The sequence below is a fragment of the Phyllostomus discolor genome, chromosome 9, assembly GCF_004126475.2.
Source record: "Phyllostomus discolor isolate MPI-MPIP mPhyDis1 chromosome 9, mPhyDis1.pri.v3, whole genome shotgun sequence".
Classification (NCBI taxonomy): Eukaryota; Metazoa; Chordata; class Mammalia; order Chiroptera; family Phyllostomidae; genus Phyllostomus; species Phyllostomus discolor.
Window position 1 is genome coordinate 5,072,875 of NC_040911.2, and position 27,428 is coordinate 5,100,302.

Sequence of the window (27,428 nt, forward strand, 5' to 3'; positions counted from 1 at the left end):
AAAAAGGAAAATAAGTTTACATGTCCTTCACTTATGGAAATAAAATTTTGGATGGTACTCTTCCTTAATGACATTGAGTCTTCCCATAACTGTAAGGAGGTATGGTCACCAGGCATCCATCACACCACACACGTCAAATAAAGAAACGAGGGGAAACCAGTGTGCTCCCAGCCTCACGTCCAGTGACCTCCGCATTTCACTTGTGAATGACTGACATTCTCAGTGGAAATCAGTGATGCTCTTTCCCCTGAGGCATCAGAAGATACCTCTTTGAATACAATACTCGAGAAAATAAAAAAGCGTGAGAGCCGATTAGGGGACCCCCACTTTAAGTGTAAAACCTGCTTATTTTCAGTATCCATTCCTTGTTTCTTCCCCCAAAGGAGCGTGGACCACCTGAGAGACTTGTGATGCCCGTGGGTTTGCAGATGCTGGGGTTGATCTCTGGCCTGTGTTTTCACAGCCCCCCTCCCTGCACGCTCTTACGCCAACGCCCATTCCAAACCATCCCGCTTAACTCCTGCCAGACTGACATTCCTCAGATACCAGAGCAGCGCGGTGGAAATAGCTCTGGAGCCAGACAGACAGGGCTCAGAACCCCGGCCCCGGCCCTTGCTCTCTCTGCGGCTTCACACAAATCATCTGACATTTCTGAATGTCAGATCCCTTCGTGTGCGAAATGAAGATAACGTGTAAAATGAAGCTCATCTTACTCTACGGCGTTCAAAATTGGAGATACATATGTAAATCATTTGCATATAGGAAACATATGTGTTGGGAGGAGGAGGAGGAGGAGGAGGATGATGGAGGAGAAGAAGGAGAAAAGGGAACAGCGACTCTGTCTCTTCAGAAATGTGCAATTGCCCCGCTGCACGGGGCAAAATGATTGCATGGATTTTTAGATGTTCCACAACTTTGTCCCCCTCTCTCTATTGAGCACAATGTCTGCCGCCAACATAGGTGTGTTTTTTCTGCTCTAATGAGGCGAATTGCCCACGCCTTCCCCACTTTATATTAATTCATGCCACAGACCCTGGGCTCCAACTACTTCTACGAGGTAAAAGAATGTTTTTGCTTCTCAGCAACTCTCCAAGTTCCACAGATTTCTTGTGACTCAGCACAGGAAGCCAGGCTTTATTTCAAGGCTCCTCGAAAATCTTGCTTAAAAGGGAGTTTTGGCATTTTGGCAGAATCCAATTGACCTTGTAACACCAGTGGAGGAGATAAGAAACGTCTTCAACTAGAAGTGGCCTGAGCTGATTTTCAGTGTTAAGGAATGATTGTCATTATCCTTGTGGATCTAATAGCAAGATGAAACCCTCATAAATTTCAAGGCCACACCCATAGTGAGGCACCAAGAAGCGATGTTCCAGGGACCCAGCAATTTCTGAATCCAATGAAAACAAAGGAAGAATGCAAAGGGGGAACAATTAAATGGTCTGTTATTTCACAAGAAAACTATTTTTAATGTTTTGACAAAAAACAATTCATATAAAGCATATTGAGATATCATTCAAATAGACGTACTGGTATTTTAAATCGAATTTCAAAATCACGCAAACCTTGTGCACAGACTGTATCACTAGCTTTTCAATTCTTTTAATCAAATGCTTATGTAAGACATGGATAAAAGTCAGAATTTGAGAATGTTTAATGTATAAGTAAAGATATTTGACAATAAAGTGATTAACAGCAAGACATTTAAGCAAATGTCAAAACAATATCCCTTCCCGATAAAAATATTAGCAAAAGTATATTCACAGGATTTTAAAAAATAGAAAAACAAGTGTTGACATAAATGAGAATATCAAGAAATATCATGTATATTTCAATGCCATATGTTACTTATATGTTTTAATAATATTTTTAATAATGTATTCCTTATATTTCTATATAATGGACTTACCAACTCAATAATCATCTCATAATTTATCTTTGCAAACATAGACAAATGCCTTCCAGTGGTTTCCAGAGAATTATTTCTATAATTACTTTGTCTGTAGTTAAGCATCCATTTCCTTTTGTATGAACAGGATTTCATTCTTGCATTCCATGTCCCTATTTCCTCCACAGTACCCAAGCAACTTATATAAAGAAATCAACATTCATCCTAAATTTGAAGTATACTTTTCTGTTAACAATACTTTTCTGTTATACTCCCTTCAGTTCATCAGGAAGACTAGCAAAATGAAAATAACTTGAAGTGAATGAAGCATAACATATGAAGGTTTACATAACAATTTTATTTTTTTTTACTCTAAGCATATAGATTACTTCAAACTCATTAACTCATATCCTCTGGGAACTACACAACGAGGTTTTAATCTCAACATGTTCTGTTACTGTCTAAATTTAAAGTTGAGATTCTTACCTGAGTTTTGTTTAGTACACAGTTATCTTTTAAGTACAGGAAATGTGTGACAAGCTGTCAGGATAAATCATACCAACAGCGGAAAAGTGGGAGGGGGGGGAAGAAATCAAGTCCACTTTAAGAAGAACCCCCCGGTCCCTCTGTCCTCCAGACCTACAGTAGTTTTGCTCTGCATCTCACAAGCAACTGCCCTTCCTTTTGCTCAGAGAACAACGCACGCTCTGCCCCAGCAGGAAAATATAAAAATTAAATAGAAAACCACAAGGTTATTAAGCATCTTACCCTCCGGGCTTGCGGGCTGCTGTGGCGGCTCAGTGTTACAGACACGTGTAAACAACAGAATTTCCTGCATCCCTCCCTCATCTGCATGGCTCCGGGGGCCTGGCCAACAGGAGTATTTTCAGCATTAAGACCACTCCACACTCACTTGCAAAAGAGCCCCATTGGTTGTGAAGTTTTATCAAAACCAATACCACAACACCCTCCGTGGATCACGGAGAGCTGACCGAAATGAAGTCGTCAGGGTTCCCTCACTGGGGACGGTTCTCCCACGCTGCCCCACAGCCCACTTGAAACTGAGTTCTGTGAATGAAGGAGGAATAAAACACCCGCCCCCTGGTCCACAAGTTTGTCTAATGTTTAACAATGACCGTGGTAACTGGCAATAGAAAGAACACAATACGATCGCAACAGGAGGTGTCTGCCTGCCAAGATGACAAGAACCAAAGGAAATAGCATCGGTCTAATCTGATTTTTATTAGAGGGCCCCCCTGCCAAAAAGAAAAAAAAATTAATAAAATATTTGAGGATGCAAATCATGACACACGAGCTGTCTGACAGAAGCTATTGCTTCAGTTGCGTTGGCAGGACAGTGAGAGGCTGTCCCCAGGGCCCCCTGCCAGAGCTCTCGGGCCCCCTTCCCTGGGGGGCAGAGGAGAAAAAGAGTGACTTCCCGGGGACATGACACAGCCATCGGAAAGTGTTCTCGTGGAGTGAAGGGGGACCACAGGAACGGACAGCACAGAACGCCCCGCCCCGAGGAAAAGAGAGGGCTGAGCCCACAGCAGCACTCTGTTCCTTGTGAACACAGAGCATGGAAGCGGTGTGCAAAGTGCGGACTTAGTGTCTTCAGATTATTTTAGTCTTCCTCCCTTCCCAATGTGGAGGATTATTCTCAGCGGAGTCACGCTTGTCAACTCTTTCTACTTAGCACCGTCTTTGTCCCCTGTCTGCCTGATGCGGCGGAGGGGGTGACAGTTCTGTGGAGAGCCAGCTTACCTGCCAAGGTTTGCTTCCCTGCTCCCCCCACCCTCCCACACCCCCACCCCCTCTTCCCAGGAAACATGCTCAACTGCCACTCTCTCTCCTCTTTCTCTGAACTCTGCCTGTGGTCTGGATTTTCCCCTGATATATTTTTTAAGATTTTATTTATTTATTTTTAGAGAGGGGAGGGAGGGAGAAAGAGAGAGAGAGAGAAACATCAATGTGTGGTTGCTGGGGGCCGTGGCCCACAACCCAGGCATGTGCCCTGACTGGGAATCGAACCTGCAGCACTTTGGTTCACGGCCCGTGCTCAATCCGCTGAGCTACACCAGCCAGGGCTTCCCCTGATATTTTAAACACATTAGTTCTTCAGTAAATTTCACTTCTGCCAGTGAAGTTCACTTCCAATGCGGTCATCTTCCTTGTGGGTCCCACTGTCCTCCCCTTCACGGTCACATGATTGAGGGAGGTCTCAGCAGCCCAGGGCAGCATTCACCTGCCGTCCCCTCCCTTGTATGCACCAGAGTGACCGTCTCTGAGACCACACATGGTGGTGATTTACAGCTGGTCGACTCTGCTCTCAGTCCTCACTCCCCTGTGGTGGACTCGGCCTTCGATGCTGTTCACGAGCCCACTGACACCGAGTCTTCTCGTCTTCTCCTCTCTTAGCATAACGCCGTCCTGCTCTTCCTCCATTGGGCTCAGGTCTCTACCCCGGCCTTGGTGTAGTCTCTGTTCCCTCCAGCCCCTCCGTGCACGTCAGGGGTGTTCTTGTGGAAATCTACTCCCTCTCTGGACAATGTGGCCCATTCTTGTGGCTTCAGTTACCATCTGTCTTTTCAGAGGACTCCGTTTATCCACATTTGCATCCAGTCCACTTATGCGTCTTCCGCCCTGATCACATCAGCATGCCAGAAAACACCACACGCCTGCCATCAACATACGTAAAGCTGAAATCATCAGCCGTCTGTGGACTTGCTCTGTGGTTTGCCTCCAGAGTGCCAGCCAGCCCTGTGGTTTACTAGAGAGAAATCCTGGGAGTCATCCTGGACTCCTTTTTGAGCCTCCTTCCAATCTAGTATCACTTCCTCTCGATTTTATTTCCATAACATGCTCGGTTCTCTCCCTCCCAACTGCCACTGCCTGTTCCATAACAAGTACTAGTGGAGGCAGGAGGGAAAGGGAAGAGAAATTCGGCCTTGGCATTTTCATCCTTTGCCGGCCCGTGGACGCCTTCAGGCTGTCAAGCACACTGAGCAGGGCTGGTTTGTGTGTGTGGGCTCCAGTTTCATTCTACAAATGAAGCCTTCCCTGTGAATTCTGTAATTTGCGGACCCATTATCATTCCTCCTCCTCCTCCTCCCCAGAATACATTTTTATTTTTGTTCGGAGCAACAATATAGTCAATTAAAAAAGAAGCTTATGGTTCCAAGATTTCCACTACAGATACACACAGGTACATGGTGCCCTTTGGCTGGTGACACGAGAGTGGGAAGAAGCCTGATAAGCAGTTTTGGAAAGTTTCATCTTCCTGATCTAGAAGCCAGTTCATTTCACCCCCTCTTCCTCCTTCCCTGGACAGAGCCAGGAATCTGGACAGGGACAACAACTCTCCCACTCACGGTGTGGTCCCAATTCACAGGGACGCCACCCTGAGAATGGCGTGACCCGCCTCGTGCGGTGATGTGAGGAAAAGGGGACGTGACCTGGTTGAGCCACCAGCTTTAACCTCTGGCCTGGTTTATGGAATTGGGAGCTTGTAACCGTCTCTAAATGCAGAAACAATGGGGAAAAAATAGTAATCAGAGCTGATTTTACTCCAGATCCTTATCACCCAATGGGGAGTCCAGAAGGAACCGTGAAATCGAAAACCCCCGCAGAAGTTCTGCTCGCCTCCGCTGCTCCCCATTTCCACGGAGAGTTAGGGCTGCAGCTAAAGGCTGGATTTGTGTACCTGTTTCCCTGTCTGTTCCCCCAACAAACTGTGCATTTCTTGGGGACATGATACTGCATTTGCCTTTGGCTCTTTTGCAAATCAACAAATTAATGGATACGTGAATAAGGTATAAATGGACATTCTATAAAAGCATTAAAAGAAACAAAAATTATGAGAGTACCTCAGAACTGGACAAGGAGTAGAGAAGAAAACAAATTAGAAAGTTATACTTTAGAACATTGAGTATGGTGATTTTTTAATGACTCCCAATATTTTCTATTTTCATCAGTTGAAAGAATAGCACCAATATCACATACTCACATATGTGCCTCTCAGTGGCAAAGAAAAATAGAAATACTGACAAAGTAAGCTACATGGAAAAGATTTTCTGTGGACTTAATAACTATTTGACTCAGTTGCACTGTTAAATATTAATTGCAACCATTTTAATGGCTTGAAAATATTTGTAGAGTTATCCTAAAGCAACGTATAACTGTCTCAGTAACTGAATATGTCTTGCAAGGAAGCCAATTTTGGTTTTGATTCAAAAGTACTAGGTCATTTTCAATCCCAGATTAGAAACGTGTGTGCACAAAATCACACAGCACACTGTGATTTCACAGATACATCCTTCATTAATCAGGAGGGTCCAGCTGGGAAGCTGCCATGTTTTATTACACTAACTTATGCCTACCCACACGCATCAGCCCCATAAGTCAGAACATCAATATGTGAGTCTCACAGCAGCACTATAGGGAAAAAAAACCCTCTTCCTTCTTACTCTTAGAAACAGGGATTGTTATTTCATGGTCCCGAATTCCTTTACAAACGCTATATATATTTTCTTTCTTTTTTTTAAGATTTTATTTATTTATTTTTAGAAAGGGAAGGGAGGGAGATAGAGAGAGAGAGAGAGAAACATCAATGTGTGGTTGCTAGGGGTTATGGCCTGCAACCCAGGCATGTACCCTGGCTGGGAATCGAACCTGCGACACTTTGGTTCGCAGCCCACTCTCAATCCACTGAGCTACACCAGCCAGGGCTTCACAATGTATATTTTCTAAGGAAATGTCTAAGCTGTAACATAAGACTGACCCGATGTTTTTTAATATTATGTCAGTTGAGGGACAAATTAAGAAAGATAAATCTGATCTACAATATAGCACTCTTAGAAGAGATCTTCGTTTCAGACAGAGGGGAGTTAAAGTATTGGCTGTGAGTTCTCATAGATAACTCACCTCCTTAGTTTGTAAAAGGATGTTATAACCTATAGATAGATTCTAAGGGTGAAGACAAAATACATATGAAGTGCTTAACATAATTCCTAACATTAAATAAATCAAAGCTGTCATGAGTAGTAATGGTTTTAAAAAGTAGCTGTGTTGACCTAATTACAATGTCTACAAAATAGTTTGAAAGCAAATTTTTATATTTGAAATAAGAATATTAAGCACATGTAGGCATGGCCAAGTGCGATGATGCAATTTATTTTGCTACTTCTCAAAGTGGTCACTTCGTAGCTGTGTTCTTGCTCTGCACCCGGCACCTGGGCCCTGCAAGAAACAACCGGACACATTACTTATGCTTTAGTAAGTGTATGGTAATATTCTTGTGAGGGTTTGTGAAATTATAATTAATTTATCTTTCTGAGACTTTGCATGTTTCAGGAACTTTCCTTGGCAAGACCTACTTAGGAGAAAATGGCCTGGAGACAAATATTACCTGTTTAAATAACCAGATATATTTTACATAATTAGGGTTAAGGACTGAGCCTTTGGATTTCGATCAAGCTCATAGCAGAAGAGCAAGTGGTTAGCTGTTCTTTCCTCGGTTAGCAACAGTGTGATGCCATCCATGTTTTGGAAGGATTCTCAAACTCAACACTGCTGACACTGGGGCTGAATAACTCTGTCCTGTGCATTGTCGGGGGGCTCAGCAGCCTCCCCGGCCTCTCCCCGGCCTCGCCCCACTCGTTACTGGTAGCACACCCAAGCTGTGTGCATCAGGAATGTTTTCAGACATCACCAAATGTCCCCCGAGAGGCACAACTGCTATCAGTGGAGATCCGTTGTTTAAAGTGACGGAGTAGTGGAAAGACGCGACTAAGACGTAGCTTAGCTCTGCCAGTAACCATCATGAGCTCGGTCGCCCAGCTGTGGCCTTGGAAAAAGTGACCACATCGTTCCGAGCCTGATTTCCCCATACGCTGTGTATACGGTCAGGAAATTAGACTAGAGCATCTCAAAGGCTTATCTTACTAGAACGTGAAGTTCCTTAATATTGTGCTTGCTCTTTCTCTCTCTCTCTCTTTCTTTCTCTCTCTCTGTCTCTCTGTCTCTCTCTCTCTCTCTCTCTCTCTCTCACACACACACACACACACACTCATTCTACTCACACATTTCAAACATAATAATCACCCATGTAGTCTGTATCATTAGGTATCAAATACATAGGGAATAAAAACAAAACTATTAGAAAACCCATCCTAACACAGGGGACGTATTTCTAATTCAGTTTGGGGGATGTTATCATTATTTTTTCCTAGTAACTTCATCTCCACGATTACCGCATACACAGGAACAAAAAAGCTCCCCCCGGATGTGTCTAAACAGACAAGGCCAAACATTGCTTTAAAACACACACACACACACACACACACACAAACTCAACATTCACTATGAGAAGTACTTTTCCACTCAGGAACTACATAACTACATTAAAGTACAATTTAACTTGTTGACTGAACAAGGGAAAAACAGCCCGCATAGAGAAAAATTAAATTCACTCGCAGGACTTGGAGAACATCTCCCATCTCTTGGATCCGTAAACTGAACGTGCCGGACAGCCTTGCTAAATAATCCCACTCAAGGCAGAACGGATCCTCCTCAAGGAAATCCTGTTCCAATTAATGTTAATAAGTATTCTGGGCAGCAAAGTGACATACTACTTGCTAAGACTATAAATGTATTTTTCCACATAGCATGAGTTTCACCATTTACAAAGTTTGTTATTTTTGTGAATCTATCCTTTGGAATTCTTGTAAAAAGAACCGCCTACACCACCGTGGAGGAAAAAGATGCTACTTCCTTATATTGTGAGGGGTTGCTGCTGTCTCTTGGGAACAAACCCCAGCTATGAACCCAATGAAATAAAAATAACCAAAACAGCAATGCTTCATAGCGTAATCTACTCTTTTAAAGAAAACCTGAATCAAGTTCTTGGAGTTCTGGGTTTGTTCTTAACCCCAACCAGTCCCCCATGTTAGAACATAACTTCACTGATGAAACATTTTGGAAATAAAAATGTATACATACAGAAAATTATTATGTTTCTTCTGTGATAAGGATCAGATCTCTATAAATGATGAAACATACTCTTTAATAAAAATAATATCAAATCTATCATAATGATCAAAAATAAATTCTTAAAGCATTGTAGTCTATTGGCCTTTAAATTGTTTAGCAACATGTGTTATTATCACAGTATTAACCAGACTTGAAACCTCTTAATAAATATTTAAAAATCAGAGTAAATTTGAAGTAAACCAATGAAGTTCAATAATAAAAAAAAATTCTTAGAGACAGTAGAAAATAATCATGATATTGATGAAGTCAACTCTCCTTTATTTTAAGCTGCTGGAAATTGGAAGTTCAATGGCATCTCTGCCCTGTGGGAGAGGAATACAGGTCTTGTCCAGACTGAGCATGACCGAGAATATCCAACTCTAATACAAAAGCAAAAGACATTTAAAAATCCATTTAATTTAAATAAAAATAAAATGAGTAGTACCAGTGCTAAGTTAATGAAGACACTGACATTTTTATTATACAGGGGTTGACAAGAATAGATTTATAGTTGTTGAGTATGCAACAGTCTATTCTTGTATTAGTATTTATTAATTATTGTGTTATTTATTTGTATTATAACTATAAGCTACTTTTGCCCACCTCTGCATACTTTCCATGACCTAGGCATAATTTCCACTGACTTTGAAAAAATATGGCATAAGAGGAAAAAAAAAAGAAATCAAGGTTCATATTTTTAAATGCATATTTCTGAAAGGAGATTTTATTTTGGTTATTTTTACATAAAAATGTCATAAAGATGAATATGTTGGTCTTTACAATTAATTTTTAAATGTCTCAAATCAATAAAAATAGAAATTTTGCTGATGCGCATATATATGTATACATGTATATAATTTCATCTAAATGCTAGAAATGCAAAACTAAAAATATGTCAAAGGTATGCCTATAAATATTAGTAAATACCTTTCCAAAAGAATTCAATGATGATAGTTGGGTAGATTAGTTAAGAACAAAACCACAGTTTTTTCCTCAAATAGAAGTCATATACTTATTGATTCAAACTACTGAAAATTTGCCTTTTCCGTTTAAATGATAGAAATTAACACAAGATAGTTTTAATAAGTGTAGCTTCTGTAGCTACAATCTTCTATATCTGTTGATTTCTATAAACACTCAAAAATACCCCGATGACTATTACTCTATTTATAATATCTTTGAGATCTTAAAACTTGAAATTAACATATAGTATTACTTTAATTAAAATAATCTACAAGGGCTCAGCAATACAAGTTATTACTAAAACTTTTAAAGTACCCACAACTGAATATGTTGGACTTTATTTTCAAGTCATTACCCAGGCCAAGATCAGATAACATTCTTGGCAATTTGAAAAATAACAAAATAATAATTATATTTTAATATTTTGACAGCATATTGTCAGAATTATCCTAGGAAAATATTTGTTGCACTGGCTTTCAAAATGTTTTTAAAGTAATAGAGTCTTCTCTTGTAAGAATGTTAGCGGAAGTCACGTACATCCATGGTGGAACTTCTCCCAAGGAGGCTCGGGTGGGGGCTGGACGCCTGCCCGCTTGGAAATGCTCCTCACGCCTCATTTCCTCCAAACAGCCCTTGGAGGTCACCGTGACTCCCAGACCCCAAGGAGCACTTTGGAAAACAACTAATACAATAAAACTATTATTTTACAGATAAGAATCTTTCGCTCAGCAAAAAACACTGTAAGTCCACATTTTTTTTCTGTCTACCCACTCATTCTTCTTTATTAATTTCCTGGCTATTTCAATATGTTTTGGTTTCAAAATACTTATTATGTAAGTAGTAGCTGTCTCTATTAGAGTGACTAAAAACGCAAGTACGCACAATCCCCGTGAACAATACGTAATGAAGACAACTTGTTATGTGCTGTTCATCACATTGGTACCAATGACAAACAGGTAAAGTGTTCCTCCTTTACCATGGTGGGGGAGGATGGAAACACTACTCTGAATGTGTTATCCTGCACACCTGAGACTTTTACTGATGTGGCAGAGTTTTTCCTTCACCCTTAGTAGGGCGTGTGTCTTAGCAAGGCCATCCTCACCTGGCGTGGTTAGCATCTGCCATTGTTCTGCCATTGGTCCAGGTCTCTTCAGACTGTGTTATAACAGGGAATGGAAGGGTTGGTACTGGTCAGCAGGCCTGTCCATTCCAAGTGATTGTCAAATGCTTCTGATCCAAACAGCAGAAGCAAAAACAGTGGAGTGGGCCACTCTGGAGCTCAGAACCAGTGAAAACGTGTTAAAACTCTCAGAACCCACCTACTGGAAATCTGGAAAATAGGCAGAGGTTTGCAGCAATCAAACAAATCCTTAACCAGAAGACCATCCCCTGAAACAGAGTAGATCTTTGTGGCTCAAACCAGTGAACTAATTCTAGTCCTCAATGAATTGTATAAAGAAAACTAAACTTAAAGCTAGCAGAAAGAAAACAAGGAAAATTGGAGGAGAGATAAACCGTAGAGAGAATATAAAAACAATACCAGCATCAACAACAAAACTGAAAGTTCTTCTTTGAAAGATAAACACAACGAGTTAGATGGGAGCAGGGAGGGTAAGAAGCAAGAATAGTGTTGATAGAATACAAATGAAAGGAGGGGCATTCTGAAACCCTTACAGAATTTTTAGAAGATTATAGAAGAAAACTATGAATAACTGTACACCTAAAATTAGATTACCTAGATGAAACGGATGGATTCCTAGAAATGCAGGAGCTATCAAAATGGACTCGGGAAGCAATGGAAAATTTCACAGACCTATGAAAAGCAAAGAAAAACAAGTCATCAAACATATTGCAATTAGTTAAGTGACTTTGGTAAAAGTTTCTCAAATCACAATAACTTTATCTTTTTTTGGTTTTTATTTATCTAAAAAAATGATCAGGCTAGTGACACCCATAACCCTGTTCATCTCTAACATGGCCACTCATTGTGAGTTACCAAATGGAAGTTGGGTACCGCTCTCACCAGATGGAGGCAGCTTCTCTGTTATAAACCCAAGGTAGTCAGAGGCAAACAAGGGTCTTCTTGGCAATCAAATTGATATAAAAATGGTATATATTGTATATACCGTTATACATATGGTATATATCAGTATATTAATCAAGAACATTTGTTTGCCAGAAAACAAAGATTTTGGACCCAGTATCCACTAACTTTTGTCAGGAATTACAAGGCATGTGCTAGGATTGGCCTAAGTGGAGGGCAAATATCGATTATTTCAACTGCCCAAAGGACATGAGACTATCATAAAGGTGTTTATCTCCTTCAGGTCACAGGTGCAGGTGTTTTGAGCTCTGTCTCTCACTGCCTTGCTAGAAAGTGTTACCTCGATTGTGAGACTTACTGGTCAGTGGCTTAATGAATACTCCCATGCAATCCATGGAGATAGACATATATTTCAATAAATATAATACACATAAAATATAAAATATTTTATAAATGCTATATTAAAATAAATGGATAAACTATAATATTTAAGTGATGACTATGAGTGGCATTGGTGATCTAATCAGTATATATTAACATGTTTAGAATAACATATAAGACTTTGTTAAGTGACAAATCTTTGAATGATTGGCTGGAGAGAAGAGGATAGAAGCTAAACTTCTTCGAGTGTACCTTGCCTAGTAGACCCATCCTTGGGACCATGTGAAATTAAATTTAAAAAATAGCAATCAGCCCTGGCTGGCGTAGCTCAGTGGATTGAGCACTGGCTGTGAACCAAAGCATCGCAGGTTCGATTCCCAGTCAGGCAGGGCACATGCCTGGGTTGCAGGCCACGGCCCCTAGCAACTGCACATTGATGTTTCTCTTTCTCTCTCTTTCTCCCTCCCTTCCCTCTCTAAAAATAAATAAATAAAATCTTTTTTAAAAAGATACACTGATTGAAAAAAATAAAAAAATAAAATACCGCAAAGTTCACTGATTTTTAAAAAATAGCAATCAATCTCTGCAACTCCAAAATAAAATAAAACCATTGAACTTGCACGTATATCCAGGTAGTGGTGTAACTGCACAATGAGGGATGATTCTAAGTCATTTGAATCCTCATCTGGCAGAAACACTAAAGACGTGCGAAACTCCCATCAGTGATCGTGTTCCCGCGGTCGGGCTGGCAGGTTATTCTGGGCGGCTGTGTGCGCGCTGCCGCTCGGTGCGAACGCCGCCACTGCCGGCGGCTTCGGGAACCCGGGTCCGTGGTTCCGGCAACAAGACGCGCAGACGGGACACGCCCGCAGACATGGAAGTCCTGACGGTTAGCGGAAGCATCGGGGACAATTTATCCTGTATTTTATATGAATATCAAATGATTACATGAAAGTGTTTATAAAACGGCACCGTTCATAAAAGATACCTATCCTGGCTTTGTTAAATACGGGGGCCTAAGAATAACGGGAGCTCTGCCAGCAAAGAGGACCCCTAACAAACAGAACAGTGGTCTTAAAATACAATTTCCTTTGCAAAGAAACCAGAATTAAAAAAGGAACAAGTTAAGCATGAATAAAAACAATAACTTCAATGGGCAGATGCCAGTGAAACATCTGCCTCATTTTAAATTTTGTTGCTTTTTGCCCTGGCTGGTGTGGCTCAGTGGATTGAGCGCCAGCCTGTGAACCAAAGGGGCACTGGTTTGATTCCCGGTCAGGGCACAGGCCTGGGTTGTGGGCCAGTTCCCCAGTTGGGGGGCATGAAAGAGGCAACCACCCATTGATGTTTTTCTCCCTCTCTTTCTCCCTCCCTTCCCCTCTCTCTAAAAATAAATAAAATCTTTTTAAATGAGTTTTTTGTGTTTTAATGTTTCCTGTTTTAAACTAAAAATATGTACATTTCTAAAAACATATTTTCCTCTTAATCACAAGCAAAATTTCACTCGTGAACAAAATCACGACTGAATTCATAAATACATCTAGTATTTGACTACAATAACTAAGGCTTATTGTCGTTGTTCAGAAAAGAGAGTGGATGTTTGAAGGAGAGAATGTTTCGTGAAAACAAAGATGACGATGATGTGAAAATCAGCCACACCACCTTAGAGTTTTTCCTCAGATAATACCAGGCAACACCCAACACACTTATTTTTCAGACAGCCATCTTTAAAATAAAATAATGTTTGTACAGCCTCAAAATCTCCAGCCTTACTACTGGCCAGTAAACATGCTTTATTTTTACATGCATGAAAAATAGAGTTTTCTTAGTGAAAACTGCATTCAACTTTAAGACAGGAAATTATTTTAAGGCAAGCTACTGGAGAACAACAGTCCTCCTTGAATATCAACTGGCCATTAAGATACGTGTCTACCAGGATGCTATGCAGTAAGGGTTTTCCAGTCATTTAAATTTTTATAAATTCCCGGCGATACCTTTATTATTAAAACTCTGTGGGAAAATGATGATATAGATGAACTTTAGAAGCATTCATTTGGGGTAAACTTTATCTGCTCTCTCCCACATGGGAAGTCAAGTCACTCCTGGGAAACAGCAGGATGTATCAGATTAACCTTCGCCCTCTCCCTGGCTCCCGTCCAGCGTGGCCAGCACCATGCTCGCTGCCTCCCTGTCATAACTTTGGAGCGCAAATTATTCACAGCTGAAGGCATCCGCTCACACCGAACACAATGAGCAGGTTCGGGATTTCAGGGAGAAACGCAATCCAGTTCCTTTATCTTGGCAACATTTTTTTTTTTAGTTATAAACAGATTATGTCCAAGAATGAAAATCTGTGATATGACTTTGGAAGAAGTTCTTCCAGCTGATGATGACACATTTTTTGAGTGCTTGTCGACATCGATTCGATCCTCTTCTTCACTTTGTAATTCTTTTTCGAGTCCACAGTTCATAGTCCGTGTCCCAGAAATCAAAACTCGGTCACGTGTCTTTGCCCATTTCCCCCTTATCAGAGAGCCTTAACTCCCTTCCCCAGGTTCATCCCGGTATTCTCCTCCTCTCTCTCTCTCTCTCTCTCTCTTTTGATATACTTTTTATCTCCTTTACAGTCCCTCTTCCAGAAAGATTTCTGTTAAACTATAGAGCTCTCTGGGAACATGTATTACCAAGGTCTCATGAAGTAAATGTTAAACCTATTCTTGTAATTAGTTTGTTTAGACTGATCAAGGCCGATCTGGCTACACTCCAGCATAAATGTTCCTTCTTTCTTTGGACTAGACAAGTTACTTCTAAGTCTCAGCTTCTAAATAAACATTAAATTAGTGTTTTGGTTATTTAAATCATGTATCCAGAGATGGTGTATCTTCGTGAATAATAAGCAGCTTATTAAATAGTTCAGCTTCATTTTACAAAATTAAGAACAAATTATCCAGTTACTTAAGTGTCCAAATTTTGCCCGGGCCTGTAAAATACAAAGCAAATGGAAAGTTGGCCATAATGACCGTATAGAGAGCCAAACCAGACAGTTTGGGGCAAAAAGTAACATTTTTACCCAGTGCTTAAATAGTAGACGTTATTCACAGCTGCAGATAATTTGTACTCTACAAGTTCTAAGAATACGGTGCTGAGTATAGCTTTGTCCTAATTATCTGGTTTGGCTGCCGCCGCTGACCCGCTATTTAGGCTGATTTCCAACTTTCCACTTCACCTTGTGCTGGAAACACACAAACGACTTCAGTAAATAAACCCGTTGGAGGGAATAAACCTTCCATCCCTCGAATGCTACTCGATTGTGTAGAAGGCTCTGGCGGGCGGTGACTTGGATGGCTGGGCCAAGGCCTTCAGATTTGGGGTTGAGAACTCTCGGGTCTTTGGCTGAGATCATGGGGGAAGAATTTGATTCTGCTCCTCGTTACATTTGATTGTGTCCCTTATTACATTAATCTCTAACCTTGGAAATGTGCAGAACCGAGACAATAAAAATCCAAGCGACCACATGGTAAAACAATAATTCTAAAGTGTTTCAGAACAGGAGAGACCTATTTACCTTAAGAGACTCGGACCAGACATTTAAAACTAAGCGTCTTGAGAATTCCCATTTCCAAGTATGTTTTGTATTCATATTTCATAGTAACAATTCATATGTGCAGAAATGTAAATTTCCCTCTTTTTTAAACTCCACCTCGATTTTGACCCCTACTTCCACTGATGGCAGTAGGTTCTATTTTTCTCCAAATCAAGGTAACTCAGTCCCTTCCAGGCTGAAAATCGAGATTATCTTGGTAGATGTCCAAACATCCACAGGGCCTCACGCCTGCATCACTCCAAAGCTCTTGCTGCCCTGGGCCCGCCCCTCCTCATTCTGTAGAGCAAGTGGTCCCTTCACCCTGCTTTATAAGCTTGCCCATGTGACACGGGCATTCAAGAATGTATTCAAGATCTCTCTAAACCTCGCTCTCCATTCCCTTTTCACGGGAATTACTGAGGTCACGGGAACAAAAGGTCAGGGAGGTGTGTGGTTGTCACTCACCCTGAGGTGCAGGGGAGAGCACCTAATTCCTGAGCTACCTGCAGTCATAGCCATCCTGTGACATATTACATCCTGGTGATGTCAGGTGTTGAGAAGTAGTGTCTGCTATCGGTGCCACTTGTCCCTCATGGCTGCTTATGCTGCCTTTGTCACACATTCTACGGTTTCTCATGCTGACACGGGTCCCTTCTAAGGACTTCCTCTCCCTGTCACAGGCTTGGAAACTCTGAGTTGCTGGGACCACACCAACCCTGGAGAATATCAGATTCTAAAAGGCTGCCTTCCCGCCTACTTGCCTAAACACTGTTCCTCGACCATTGGTTATTTAAACAGGTTTTATGTTAATTGCCCCAATTTATCACCTCTCTATTCAGGCACTTGCCTCATCTACAGCATTGATACCAACGTAGGCCCCCACAAAACCACCTCTTCCAATCTACAGTCTAAAACTTTTCCTTTTTTCATGGTAAAGCAATATGCATTTTACAATATTAAATATTATTTTTCTGGTATTATTTCTTCTACACTCAGTACTCTGAGATTGGACCTCAATTTTTCAAACAGCTTTTGAAAATCACAGATAATCCTTCCTACTCTCTGCAAAGTCTGGATCTTATAAATCAAAATATATTTGGCTTTCCAGTGTTATTACAACTTTGCATTTGAGAAAAACCTTACAGAATTCTTTGTAAAAATGTTATCAACCATCTCTTGAAGAACAACACACACAGAAAGGAACCACTTTCGACTGAATAGTGAGGGGAGAACTAGGGTAAAAACAAATGTCAAAACCCTTCCAGGTTTTGTCGGGCAGGCTATGAGCTAGCTTAGTTTTTGTGGCAAGATGAGTTGTCGGCCACAATCCTCTATTCTGCTGTAGTAGTTGGATGCATCTCAATCTGGCCTTGAACTTTGGAAAGGAGTCACAGTTTGTCATTTCTAAGCTTTAGTCTTCAGGATGATGAAGTCCAAGGTCTGTCCGGGAAAAGTCCAGCCATTGTTAATATAACGAGAACGGTTTGCACCACATTGACGTAACCTGGCAGCCAAGGAGAGGGGACTGGAATGTGCATGTGTGAACAATGATGCCTTTACTGTCCTAGTCAGTGGGGGTAGTAGATGCTGTTGAGTGAGCATGTGTACTGTGTGGCCGTCACATTCAGAATGACTGAGTAGAGCAATAAAGCTGCCTCAAACTTTGTGTTAAGCTGGGACATCCCTCCATGGAAACTACTCAGATGATTCAGAAGGCCACAGCTAGGGGCAGCTGGTGACTGGCAGCTTCATCACCACAATGCACCCACTCATGCATCATGTGTCATGCACCATTTTTTGGTGAAACATCAAATCACCCAGGTGACTCAGTCCTCCTATAGCCTAGACTTCTAGCTTTTCCCAAAACAAAAATCACCTTTGAAAGGGAAGAGATTCCAGACCATCAGTGAGATTCAGGAAAATACGATGGGGCAGCCAATGGTGATTGGGAGAACTGTGTGAGGTCCCAAGGTGCTTACTTTGAAGGAGACTGAGGCATCATTGTCCTGTGTACAATGTTCCTCATATCTTGTATCTTCATCAATGCCTGTGTCTATTTTTCATCTTTCATGGCTGGATACCTTCTGGACAGACCTAGCATTTCTTCTTGTGTTTCTCTCATTAGGGTAAAAAGGGTTTTCCCTTGCTAGCTCCTGTGCCCATAGCTTGGGCCCCAGAACCATGACCATGGATTATAGCCGAGCCCAAACCCCGAGGAGAGTTGCATTATATTCTTGAAGAAACCAAAGCAGAGCCCAGCCAAGATCAGCTGACCTCCTGCTGACACAAACAGGCATGCTAAGGAGACATTGTGTTTGTTAAGCAATGGTAGCAGACCGATACTACTTGGCATGGAGAAATATGGGTGTTATTTTCCTTGTGTTGTATCAACCAATAGAGATTGAAAAGCAAAAGAAAATTAAGGAGATCATGATTTTTCATAAGCAATTTCTTGCCTTTTAGTGAAATAATCAGTCTCTCGATGGGTCTTCAGAGGTGTCGCTGTAGTCGACTGGTCAAACCTTCCATTAAACATAAAAAGTTTCTTTTTTCTTTTTTTTAAAGATTTTATTTATTTATTTTTTAGAGAGGGAATGGAGGGAGAAAGAGAGAGAGAGAGAAACATCCATGTGCAGTTGCTGGGGGTCATGGCCTGCAACCCAGGCATGTGCCCTGACTAGGAATTGAACCTGCGATGCTTTGGTTCGCAGCCCACACTCAATCCACTGAGCTACGCCAGCCAGGGCTTAAAAATTTTGTTTTTAAAAGTCCAGACGAGGGTCCTTTGACCTCTGCTCTGAATCTCCTAGCCTGAGCCACCGCCCCTTCTCACCTGGACAAAGGCAGAGCCTCTAAACCCACCCGTCTCCCAGCATCCTCTCCCGTCCCTACCTACCCTTCCTAGTCTGCTCCCCAGGCTAATACGCACAATGCAAATTTGACCATGATGCTCCCCAGCCTAAACTTTTCCAATGTTTCCCCGTTTGCTTTAGAGAAAGACAAACCTGCTTAACACGTACTGCAAGGATCAGCATAATCCCGCCCCATTCCTCTGCAGCCTCCGTTCTTGCAGTCTCTGTTCTTGGACTGCAGCCTCCGTTCTTGGACTTGACCAAGCTCTGTGCAGACCAGCCACCACCATTTCTGTCAGTTCCCGGAGCAGAACTTGCCTGTCTGTCTCACAGCCTCACTTCCCACTAGCCGGGGGCCTCTTGCCCATCCACCTGTGTGCCCTGCAACCCCAGCCTGAGAGTCGGCCCCCCAGGGAGGGTCAGCTCCGCACACGGTGGGGGTTGTTGGAAACGAAGCCTGGGAGAAAAGTGCGGCGCAGTTGGGTTGCCTGGGGAAGATTCCCAGAGGAGGAGGAGAGAGCGAGCCGTGAAATAGAAGATAAGGTGTGCCGCGGACTAAATTGTGTCCCAGATGCCCTAGGGGATAACCTTTGGAGATGGAGTCTTTGGGAGGTATCACGTTTATGTGGCGATCATGGGGGGAGGGGCGGGCCTTGTGATGCCATTAGGGCTCTTGTGAGTACGGACACCAGGGAACTCGCTCCCTCCTTCCTTCCGCCACGTGTGGGCAGGGAGTGAGAAGCCAGCCAGCCGTCCGCTGCCAGGAAGAGGGGCTCACGGCACACCGAATCAGCCAGCCCCTTTCTCTTGGGCTAGCCAGCATCGAGAACGAGGAAGAGTGAATTCCTGGTGGAGCCACCCAGCCCACAGTAGTTTTTTTATGGCTGCTGGGGTGGACAATGCAGGTGCTGACGAATGTTTAATTACTGAAAATCTGGTAGGCTTTTAAGGGTAATATATGTATCAATAGTTTTTTGTGGCTGGATATTTTTATGTCTTACTTAAGAAACCCTACCCTGCCGTTCAGAGAGGTTACCTACCTACTAACAGTTTTTCACTTTGGCTTTTTCTGTGCCTACCTGTAACCTACCCAGATTTTTTTTTAAGATGTGAGGTAGGCGTCCAGTTGCATTTTTTCTCATATAAGCATTACTTCCCCGCCCTAAATTCATTTACCTACTACTCCTCAGTAACCTAGTTATAACGTAGGCCTTAATAGGTTGTTTTCTTGCTTAAAAACCTTGCGTGCTTCCCCATTATCTATCAAATACCACGCAAGGTCATTGGCATTGCATGTGATTGTAATGGCAGCCTCCCCCACCTTCTCCCAATTCTTTATGCTCTAAGCACACTGAGTGACTTAATTTCCCAAACAGGAGGCATATTCTTTTTTTGGCACATTTACCCTTGACTTATGCTAGTGGCCAACTAAGGATACATATTCTGTGCAACCAAAAAAAAAAAAACATAAGTGGTCAATTCAAGGGCTAGTGTCTGGGGGACTGCAGTACAAAACCACATGCTCAGCCGGAGAGTTCCAGAGGTAAAATTTCGCCTGTAGAGATCGGAGTGTTGGGACAGTATTTTTCTTTGGATCCGAGGAGATGCGGGGCTGTCCCTGTTCCCCAGGACCGCTGTGACGAGGCGCTTCGCCATCCCCGTGCGCGGCCTCGGCGCACTTAGGGTCAGGAAAGCAGCAGCAAACCACCTTGGGCACCAAACTGTTCAAGATTGCCTCCTGAGAAAAAAAGTTAATAAATCTCCCAACAGCCCTTTGAACTTCCTTTTTAGGAGACTAGGATTCCCAGCTGAAAACACTTAGAGTGTTGTTTTACCCATCTCCAAATGTTTCATCTCCACCGTAGGTGACGAATTGTGTTCAGAAACAGTGGAAGCGAGGTTAACTCTCTGAGAATCCAGAAATTATGCAAAGTTCGGTCCTTTGGAAAGACGCTGTGAACAGGGCAGGAACAGGCCGCGTGACTGCTTTGCAAGCAGACACACGGAGTCTGTTGTTAAGGATCAGGACAAGATGCCATACATTCTATATATATTTTTAATCTGCTCTCGGTAAAAGCGTTAAAGACCTGCTCTCTCCCATCTGAGGCAACACACGTGACTTTAAATACCAGGACGGAGGGAAGTACAGAAACGCAGAGGAATTGTTATGACATCTTAAGGGAGCCCAACCAATGGCCCCCATCACCCGTCCCCAGTTTTGAACGCAGCAGAAACTAGGTTAGGCGTGCGGCCTGCAGAGCACAGAACAGCATCTTCATCTTCCAGCCAAGTGAGCTGGAGGAGGTAGCACACAGTAGAAGGTGAGATTAGGTGCAGTCCTAGTCACAGAAGCAGCTAGAACACCACGTTTTCCATCCACGAGCTGGGCGCCCCCGCAGGGTACGAAGCGGTCAGCGGAGCCCCGGATGTGTGCGCCCTGGGGTCAGGCTTGCTCCCCAGGAGGCCGTGACGGGTCTGAGCTGAAGCGAGCAAACCCGTTTCTTCCCAAATCTCCCCCAAGGACGCCCCTCCACGGCCACGAGCTGGGGAGAGACCCAGAAGGCGGAGAGGCCAGGAGCGTTGAAGGACAGTCTCTCCTCCCGACAACAAAAGTGGGGAGCGGGGTGCTTCCCCAGCTCTGATCAGCTCTTCGCTCTCTGGCTCACGGGGCCAGCTCCACGGCCCACAGGGTTGTTGTGGCGCGGCTAGTCTTCTAGAAGAATGAAACCGAATGTCAGTGCGGTCATCTGCTTCGGCCGAGCCGGGAGGGGTCCCCAGGGCCACCTCCCGCTCCCTCCGAGAGACTTCCCAGTCCAGGCTGTCATCACAGTCGCTGTGTAACTAGTGTCTCCAAACAATCTCTGATACTCGCGGAACGGCGCAGTGCGCACGTCTTCTCTCTCCTCCACCTCCTTCGGAGGCCGGCCCGAGGCAACCTGGCATGGGGGGAGGAGGGGTACCTGGATAGGTGGGGAATCCTCTGCAGGCCTCTTTAAACACGCGCCTGGTGAGTGACGCTAAGTGGCTAAAGCTATTGGACGGGGCCTCAGCGGGTGCCACCAGCTGGAGTCTTTCCAAGGGACCTGGAGACCCTGCTGGGGCGGGACTTCCCACACAGCAGCTCAAGGCTCCCAGACGGGTGTCCCGACCGAGCCCGCTGTACCATTTCTTCTGGCCTCGCCCCGGGTTACAGGCGCTTCCCTCGGACACATCCTATTCTTTACAAGCAAGTCCCGGAAAAGGCCCAGATGCAAGAGCAACAGGCCTAAACCCCCCGTGGTGATGAGAACAGTATCGACATACTTTTAGAAAGGTTGTCAAACCTCCACAGTCGGGTTTTGGTTAGTGTTGGTTTTGTCTCACAAGGATCTTGAATGAAGAAGAAGAAAATGTTAACTCCAAGACAACTCTGCCGCCAAGGCTGAAAGTGACCTCTGTTCTGTTTCCCACCCAAAGTGTGTCCAGTTCCATCATTCATCAGAGCCCAACAGACGCCCGTCAAACAGACTCAATGACACCAGGAAGGCACTCCCATAATAAATGAGCGGCCCAAAGATACTCCATGAATAAAACCCCAACCACACAGCAAGGTTCCTTATGTTGAGTACAGTTTCTCATGAATCAAACTCCCAGTAAAAGAGTAAATGCCAATACTAAAAGTTTTCAAGTTCGAAGACTCCAAGTTCCCAAGGAATAAAATTTCCAAATGAAAATTTCTTGTACTAAGTTAAGAGTTCAAAGAAATTAATTCCTCCCCAATTTCTTTGGCCTGCTTAAAAAAAAAAAAAAAAAAGAGATTCTCAAGCACCGGACAGGCTGCAGTTACTTTCAGCCGCAGAACAATAGGGAATTGCTTCTGGAACAGAGGAAAGCTCTCCCGCAGGCCTCAGAAGTTGCATGGTTTCCATCTCAGCCTCCCGTCTGCCTCTGAGAAGCTCTTAGGAGTCCAGATAGCTGGGAGGACACCGCTCCGAGGAGCCCACACATGCAAGGCTCTTTTTAGGGGCAAAGGGTGCGAGCCCTTAGACAAAGAGGATGAAGGGAAGGCAAGCTCTTCTAGGCTTCGGGCACACCCAGGAGCTGGCCCCAGGGAACCTGCAGCATGCACGCTGGTGTGCTGTCTGCATTAAACCACCAGGTACGTGCAGTAGATCTAGGCTCCCCGAGAACTCAGGGCAGGAGCTCTGAGACAGGTCAGGCCAGGCTGTCTAACCTATTTCATAAGAAAACTAACCCTAAGGTTCAGAATGTCCACAGCATAGTAGGACTTCAGTGCTCTGTAAATAACTACATATGATGTAAATCATCACATTAAAATATATGAATAAAATATAGTGCATATGTAACAATAGAACTATGGCATCAAGAAAATACTGCATAAGAACAGCATGCTTAATGCATTCCACTGGGTCACAATGAGAAGTGATGTGCCTGGTGCAATGACATAAGGATTTTGATCAGATTGCTAGAAAAAACACAATTGAAATCATAAAGGTCTTACACTAGCTCATAGTCAATGTTAATTCACTCTCCAGGTGGGGAATGATCTTTGTGTTTTATAGATGCTATTCCTAGATCCAATATCTAAGGTAATTTTCATTGTTTTCTATGAGCAAGTAAAAATGCATACTTCATCAAAAATGTGGGAACTTATAGGATGTGATTAGGATTCAAACTTTAAATGACCTTGAACTGCAGACCTTCTAAAGGTCAGTGACAAATGACATTCACTGGCAGTCCTGCAGTTTTGATCAGTGTTTGTCCTGAGACATCCTTTAGAACTGTTCATCCAGATACTTATTTCAAAAGCACGTGTTTTTAAAATTCATCCCCAATGTTAACTCTACTATACAGTGATAAGATGTTGTTTTGGTATTAAAGGTGAAGTAGGTGGCATAAAAGAGCTGTGAGAAAAAGTATATCTGGTCACTGAAGAATTGATCTCATATGAAAAATGATTTTTACTTTGTTCCTAAACTGGCCTGCATAACCCAAGAGTACCACACGATGGCGCTCTAATGTAAGGTTCTAAGGATGGCGTAAAAACTTGAGAAGCAATTGTCAACCGAAATATAGTCGATAATATTGTGACAATTTTGCATGGTGCCAGATGATTACTAGATTTATTGTGGCATCATATCATAAGGTATGTAAATGTTGAATCACAATATTGTACACCTGAAACTAATATAATATTGTGTGCCAACTATACTTCAGTAAATTCATAAATAAGTAGGAAGATAGGTAAAAAATATTTTGCAGATGGGAATGTCTGGATAGAGCTTTTGTGAGCAATACACATCTCACAGTATTAGGTGTTTCTGGTGGGTGTGATTATACTGCATCTCACGTCTCCGCGTTGGGAAGCTCTGGACCTACAGGGTGAGGCGCACCCTGAGCAGGACCCCGGGTGGGACGTGTGAGTGGGTGACCCGGGGTCTGTGTGCTCTTGAATTTCTCCACCACATCTTCCTTCATGCCAAACAGGACCCACGAAAGCCTTTACACCTGGAAATGACACAGCGGAATTTTAGAACATCAAAGATGTAGATCATAAAAGGCACAGATTATGATACTATAATCTCACTTTAGATTACATAATGAGTAAATTATAATATTATATTGCTCATCGATTATAATGTCTCCACATAACATGGAGCCGTATTATAATGTTGATTTACTGCAACCTCTCTATAAAATACAGAGATGATATTATCTTAATTAATCCGTAACAGAGACGTCCACTTGTAGCCTAAACACACGTGATGCACAACATTTCTCCCTAAGCCGGGTGATGGGGGTAATCTCTTGTTACTGTCGCCCAGGGGCCATCCCACATCCCGCTGACTTAAAATGCAGCTTGGACTTTAAATAATCACGCATCGGTGCCGGGTGTGTTCGCTCATCTCTCCTCTGAGGCGGCAGCTTCGTGCCACACAGGCACTAACAGACACTTCTCCAGGGCTGGTCTTTGCAGACCGGCCTCTTAATGAGCCCTGAAACCTGGGGCAAGTGACTATTCTCTCCTGTTCCCAGAGGACAGGTTTCCTTTCGCTACTATAGCAACCTCGGTGAACCGCCTTCTCTCCGACTTTTTAGGCTTCTTTGTAGTACTGGATTCTTTGCAAAGATATTCTAGAAGATTCTTGGCTCTTTCAAAATCTCGCCTCAAAGAGCCGGGTTCTCTCCATGATAAATCTCTATTATAAATAAAGCACGAGCTTTGGTATTTCCCCATTTGCCTGTGTATTGGTAGGCTCTCCTGGGAAAGGCAGGAGCGACTTGGGTCAAATTCCTTAGCTGCTCAGGCCTAGCTTTTTGGTGCTAAAACGCATGGTTCCAGCAGGTGTCACTATTCTTAGAACCAGCAGAATGCAAGCCTGAAAACTTCCAGGCAGACAGAAACCATCTTAGCTCCTAAGAAAGTATCACCCATGAATTCAAGGGTCAGGTCTCTTTTCAAAAACTGAACTTACAGAGGAGGTTGGGTGGAAGACCTCAGTTTTCTCATCAACACGGGTTATCAATTCATAACAGCTGATGTTGTTATAAATGAGTTTTATAGCAACATATGTGAAATGCCTTGGGTGTGGTATGCTCAACATGTGCAAATTTACTTTGCTTCAAGAGCATGAAAATATATTTGGCAAAACCCAATTATGAAAAACTCGGCCCCAGACTGGCTTATTTCACTTAGCATAATGTTCTCCAGTCCATCCATACTGTTGCAAAGGGCAAAATTTTCTTCTTTTTCACAGCAGAGTAGAATTATACATTGTATAAACGTCCCCTAGTTGTTTTATCCACTCATCTACTGATGGACACTTGGGCTGCTTCCATATCTTGGTGATTGTAAATAATGCTGCAGTGAACATAGGGGTGCTTATGTTCTTTGGAATTAGTATTTTGGGTTCCTTCAGATATATTCCCAGAAGTGGGATCACTGGGTCAAAAGGCAGATCCATTTTTTAGGGTTTGCTTTCCAGAGTGGCTGCACCAGTCAGTATTCCCACCGACAGCGCAAAAGGGTTCCCCTTTCTCCACATCCTCGCCAACACTTGTTGTTTGTTGATTTATTGGTGATGGCCATTCTGATAGGTGTGAGATGATATCTCATTATTGTTTCAATCTGTACTTCTCTGATGATTAGTGACATTGAGCATCTTTTCTTATGTCGATTAGCCATCTGTATGTCCTCTTTGGAAAAGTGTCTATTCAGGTCCTTTGCCCATTTTTTAATAGGATTGGTTTTTTGGTGGGATTTTTTTTTTTTTTTTTTTGGTGTTGAGTTGAATAAGTTCTCTATAAAATAAGCCAATCAGAGAAAGACAAATAGTATATGACTTCATTCATGTATGGAATCTAATGAACAAACTGAACTAACAAGCAAAATAGAGATTCATAGATAGAGAACAGGATGACAGCTAAGCGGGGTGGGAGAAGGTAGGGAGTGGAGGAGTTGAGGGAAAAAAGGACTCATGGACATAAACAACAGTGTGGTGCTGTGGACAAGGGTTTAAGAGGATTAAATAGTAATGGAAAAATACAATGAAAAAATTTTGAGAAAAGAAAAAAGAAGGACTCAGCCCAAGGTAGTCAGTAGTGTGAGCAAGAGAGTCAACAAAATGACAAATCCTCAATATTTTATTAGAAAAGCATTACGGCCCCAATGTAATCTATTTTTGCTGTGCCTCTTTCAAAGATCTTCTCTTCCTTGTCTGCTCTGCTGTTCATCACACAGGAAACATCATTCTCAACGGGACCCAACGGGGTTTGTAATTGTGATGTGCTAGGGAATCCGTATGTGACAGGTATTCCCCCCTCCTTTATTTGTTTTTTCATGTGTTTCTTAATAACAAGACATTTTATTTATTTATTTATTTATTTATTAAGATTTTATTTATTTATTTTTAGAGAGGAAAGGGAGGGAGCTAGAGAGAGAGAGACATCAATGTGTGGTTGCTGGGGGCCATGGCCTGCAGCCCAGGCATGTGCCCTGACTGGGAATCGAACCTGCAACACTTTGGTTCACAGCCCCAGCTCAACCCACTGAGCTACGCCAGCCAGGATAACAAGACATTTTAAATTCTGAGTCAGTGGACTTATCTTTCAGGACAAAGACAGACCACGTGGGAGGTCTGTCCCTGGGGTCCCACCGTCACACTGGCCTGGTTTTCTCCCCTTGGCCGTGTGGAGTGGATCCGGCAGGTCTGGCTCCAGTTCTGAGCTGTGTGAGTTCGGAAAGACTTTGAGTTCACACAAGGAGCATATGCTAAGCCCGTGTAGCCTCTGCATAACCTTTCCCCAGCTCTCATACCTCCGTGTCGTTCCCAAGAGTTGGACAGCTTCCTTTTGTCCCAAGGCTAGATCTTCCTTTCGTCTCCGTCCAAGGATCCGGAGGGAGGTCCTGCCCTCGTTCCAATTGCAGAGAACTACCACGGTCCCTGCTCTGTAACTTGTCACTGGAATGGCAGGAATGACTCAACACTCACAGGCTTCTATCGAGGGGGTCAGAACAGGCCTCCCCAAGATCTGCTGCTCTGTGGATGACTTGAGCAGAGGGCAACTGAAACCCTGTGGGTGCACGAGACACGTTTACCTCTCCCCGAAAGAATTTAAATTGGGGGCTTTACTCCTAATAAGAGTTGTTACCAGAAATAACTTTTTATGGCTTGTCTGTATGGCAGGACA

At 43.0% G+C, this 27,428-nt stretch overlaps 1 protein-coding gene across 1 annotated transcript in view; it reads right to left on the reverse strand.

Annotated features, from left to right (window-relative positions):
- The window catches only part of CCDC102B (coiled-coil domain containing 102B), a 131,956-nt gene extending 129,023 nt beyond the window's left edge, over positions 1-2,933 (reverse strand). The window contains 1 exon segment of the mRNA XM_036010124.1: positions 2,654-2,933. The gene's annotated coding sequence lies outside the window, so the exon portion shown is untranslated.
- Between the last annotated feature and the right edge of the window lie 24,495 nt (positions 2,934-27,428).